Source organism: Pteropus alecto, unplaced genomic scaffold (genome assembly GCF_000325575.1).
Source record: "Pteropus alecto unplaced genomic scaffold, ASM32557v1 scaffold15, whole genome shotgun sequence".
Lineage (NCBI taxonomy): Eukaryota > Metazoa > Chordata > Mammalia > Chiroptera > Pteropodidae > Pteropus > Pteropus alecto.
The window spans coordinates 1467362-1472314 of NW_006436286.1; positions in this window are offsets into that span (position 1 = coordinate 1467362).

The following is a 4953-nucleotide window of genomic DNA, read 5'->3' on the forward strand; positions in this document are numbered from 1 at the left end:
TCTCTGCCGCGGCGCGGGGACCGCCACCCACCGCCGTCAGACGCGAGCCTGCCCCCCGACTCGTCCCCGGCCTGCGGTGGCGCTGAGGAAGGAGCCCCGGGGAACCGAGAGCAGGACGCACGGGGGCTGGGGGGGTGGGTAGGGTGGGCGCGGCGGTTGCTCCCCGACCTCCGCGAGGCTGGTGCCCATCCACCCGCCACCCATCCCATTGGTCAGTCTGCACGCGTCTCCTGGAGGGCTGGGCTCCCGCCGTCACTCATTCAAAAAGGCGTTGTGGCTCCACGCACTTAAAGACCCGCACACACGTGCCGCACAGGGCGGGGAGGGGCCCCCTGGATCTTAGAGACACATAGATGTATGTGGGGGCACCGCAAGGACGAGTCCCACCTGTGCCTGCCTGACCAATTAGAAGAGGACCCCCACCCCCTCTCCACCCCTCCACCAAGACACTCCGTGTCCTCAGCTGGAAAAGGGCTAAACGCAGGAGGGGATTCAGAGGTCAGTACCTCCTCGACCTCGTTCCCTCCTGACCCATCTTCGGCAAGGCCGGTCATATTCGTGCGCCCCCTGAGAAAAAGAAGTCTGTGTGGTTTTGAGTTTGAGCGGCAAGACGTATCCGTACCATGAAAATCTCGCCGAACGCCGCCACCTGCCCCAAACCGCTGCATCTGGGCCATCTTTGACTCCTTAGGACGGAGGTTAACGAGCGTTAGGTGTTAAAGACACATTCACATCCAACTGGGACGCTGTCCTGGATGGGAGAATGGAAAGGCTATCAGGAGTAAGAGCCGCCTAGATGAGTAACGCAGAGCGATTCCGCGCCCTGCCGACCCGGTGTCTCCCACCCCCGCCCCCGGCCCCCCGCAGGCATCACCGCGCCCCACACCTGAAGGGCAGCTCTGCGCTGGACTGGACTAGCTCTGAGGGCCGGCGCCGCTCATCATGTCCCCTACAACCGGCTCATTGCTTGACCTCTCCTAGGAGCTCCATGAACACTGGTGGAATGAGTGAGCGATTGAGCCAACAAACGAGGGCCTGGAAAATTTAAGGCTCGCACCCCTTACCCGCACGGGTGTCCAGCAGGTGTTCTGTAATGGTAGACATCAGATGGCTTGCACTGCCTTATTTAGTCTTCCCAACAACCCCATGCAGTCCCATAACTTTCGTTATGGACACGGATGCTGTGTTTCAGAGCGATTAACATATACACCCCCAAGTCACACTGCCTACCTACAAATCCTACTGGCGATGAAGGGACAAACGCCGGCAGGAGGGATCCAAACGGGCGACACTGAACTTTTGCCCCGCCATGACGACTTCGCCTGGAAGCTGCTGAGTGGCATGTGGCGAGCAAAGCTTGTCATAACAGAATGTCCCTCCCCACATAGTAATTCAAAGGTAACGAGGGAAAAAATAGCGCTTGCTTTTAAGGTTGACATGTTTAGGAAACTGGACGTGCCTGTCTATTATTAGTCCTTTAAGGCTCTGTCCGCTCCCGGGGGATGCGAGGGGGACATCTCAGGAGTCACTGCTACTGAAGTCACTTTCCTTTGAACCGATGAGCTGGAAGCTTGCAGACCACATCCTGCCTTTTGAACCGAGTCTGGATGGCTTTGGTCTGTAACAACAAACAGTGCCTCATGGGGCCTGGGGAGGCAAGGGCTGGTGGATCCCGAAGACCCACCTGACTCCCAGAGGGCCTGCACCGTCTGAAGGTCACGGGACACCGGTCCCACCAGGGCCAGAGCCCCATAGGGCAGAGGTCTCAAACGGGTGGCCCTTGAACACATTTTTTAGCCAGCCCAGTGAATTTTCTCTCTTGTTGTTCACATTGGGTAGAATTTAACCTAAATATCCAGGTTCTGACTTCTTTAGAAAAGAAAAAATACATATAGGGCTGCAGGGAGCCTTTCATTCATTTGTTTGTTTGTGCTGCAGTGAATTTATTGGGCACTCGCTTTTTGCCGGTCCACCGTGGTTATAGAAAGTAGAGAAAGGCCCCGCCTTCGTGGAGCTTACAGTATAACGGGGAAGATGCACGATAAAGCAGCAAACTAAAATTCTGTACTAGACGGAGATTCACACCGCAAAGAAAAAGCATGATCGAGGAAGGAACAGCGGCAGTGGCCAAGGAGAGCCTTTAAAAGGGGGCGAAGACCCGGATGAAGTGAGGGTCCTGAACCAGGGTGCTAGCTGAGCATAGAATGTTCCAGACAGTGAACGCAAAGGACCCTGGGAAGGAGTGCACTTGGCATGTCAGAGAAGCGGCCGGAGTGGGGAGCGGGAGGCGGAGGCAGGTGGAGGACGAGGTCGGCGGAGTGGCGGGGCCATCCCTGGGGACGCGGTAAGGAGCTCGGACTTCACTCCCGTGAACGGAGAGTTGAGGGCAGAGTTTGAGGCCTGCGATGACTCACATTTTCTTTAAAGATGGCCCTAGACACTGTGGGAAAAACAAAAGGGGAGAGAAAATAAAATTGGGAGAGCGGTTGAGGTCATTTGAGTAGATGGAACAAGAGGTGACCACATGGCAAAGTGTCGCACAGAGCTAAAGGGCAGTGGCTCACTATAGGTCGGGCATGGGCATTCGAGGTCACCAGAGCCTCTGCATGGGCCATGCAGTTTATAAAGGGATGAGCACTGGCCGCTTGAAAGACTTCAGAGGCGATGAGGAGTCAGGTGGCTCTGGCTGGGAACGGAGTTCAAGGTCAGACTTGCTGCATATGTTAGCTTCCTGTGGCTGCCATAACAAATTATCACAAAACCAGGCGGCTAAAAATAATAGACATTGACGATCTCGTAATTCTGGGGGCCAGAAGGCCCTACTCCCTGCGGAGGCTTCAGAGGACAACCCGTCCTTGCCTCTTCCTGGTTCTGGTGACTGACCCGTTCCTCGGCCTCCTTGGCTTGTGGCCACATCACTCTCACACCCGCCTCCATCTTCACGACTTTCTTCTATGAGTCCCTCTTCTCCTCTTCCATCTGTCTAATCTCCCATCTTATCTTACAAGGACACTGGTCATTGGATTGAGAGCTCACCCAGATAATTTAGGCTGATCTCTTTATCCAAGACTCCTTAACCTAATTGCATCTGCAAAGAACATTTTTCCAACCAAGGAAGCTTTCATGGGCTCTAGGGATTAGGATGTGGACAAACTTGACTCACCGTGCATAACCTTGGGCTAGTCACCTCCTCCCTCATCTGTAAGATAGGGGCAGAGATGTCCTAGTCTGCCTTTCAAGTCTTCTATACTAAGATATACTAACATGGGCGTCACCAGCCACATGTGGCCATTGAGCTTTTGGAATGTAGCTCATCCGAACTGAGATGTGACAGTAAGTGTAAAATACACTTCAAAGAATCAAGTGTTTAGTATGAAAAAGAATGTAAAATATCTCATAATTTTTATCTTCATTGCCTGTTGAAATTAAAATATTTTGGATATATTGGGCTAAACCAGATTTTTTTCTCTAAAATTCATTTCACCTGTTTCTTATACCGCTTTAAAGTGGCTACTAGAGAAGATAAGATTATGTGGCTCACATTATTTTTCTTTGGACAGCTTTGTTCTAAAGAAGAGATTTTACGTAATTAAATTAATTAATTCTTTTTCTAACGAGATAACATACATAAGTGCTCATCTCTACTCCATGTGGCAACGGCAGTGGTGGCTTGACCGGAAGCTGAAAGATCTGCCTTCAAGATGCTCACTCACATGGCTGATAAGTCAGAGCTGGCTGTCAGTCAAGAGCTCAGCCATCGCTTTGAGCCGAGGTCTTACTTCCCTTTTATATGGACCTCTCCACTGGCAGCCTCACAGTGTGGTGGCTGCCCTCCAAGAGTGAATGTCTCAAGAGACAGGAAGCAGAAGATGATAGTTCCTTAAAGACTGATCTGGAAACTGACACCGTTATTTCCGACATATGCTATCGATCAAGCAGTCACAGAGCCTGTCTTCAAGGGGAGACCCCATGTCTCAATAAAAAGAGTGTCAAAAGAATTCAGGGGTCACACAGGAAGAGCTCGATAAATACTTACTGATTTTTTAAAATGTCACAATTCTCATCTCACATATGAGGACACAGAAATTTGAAAAAGTTAAGTGATTCTCAATGTCACTCTAGAACTGCTACTACTAATAATCAAAAACTAATATTAAGAAACAGGAGACTATGGCTCATTCCAAGGACAAAAAATAAACCCACAGACACTGCCCCCCAGAAAGACCGCTTGGAAAACCTACTAGACAAAGACTTTAAAACACCTGTCTTAAAGATGCTCAAAGAACTCATGGAAGACACACAGCAAGTCAAGAAAATGATGGATAAACAAAATGGAAATGTCGAGAGAGAGAGAGAGGACTTAAAAAGAAACCAAAACGAAGTTCTAGAGATGAAAAGTACAGAAACGGAAACAAAAATTTTACCAGAGGGATATTCAAAGGCAGATTTGAGCAGATAGATAAAAGAATTGATGGACCTGAAGAGAAGACAATTGAAATTATCAAGGAACAGAAAGACAAAGGATTGAAAAAAAGTAACACAGCCTGAGGAGCCCGTAGGGTATCATCAAGCAATCATCCTATGCATTGCGGTAGTCCAGGAAGGAGAAGAGAGACAGAAAGGGCAGAAAGATTATTTGAAGAAATCATGGCCAAAAACTACCCAGATTTGATGATCGATGTGAACATAAACATCCAAGAAGCTCAATAAGTAGGATAAACTCAAAGGGACTCACACCGAGACATCATGAGCAGACTGCCGGAAGAATAAGACAAAGAGAGAATCTTGAAAGTAGCAAGAGAGAAATGACCCTCACATACAAGGGGCCCCCGATAAGGTTATGAGCTGATTTCTCACCAGAAACCTCAGAGGCCAGAAGGCGGTAGACTGATATGTTCAAGGTGTTAAAAGAAAAGAAAAAAAAAAGTAAGTCGACCAAGAATCCTATAAATG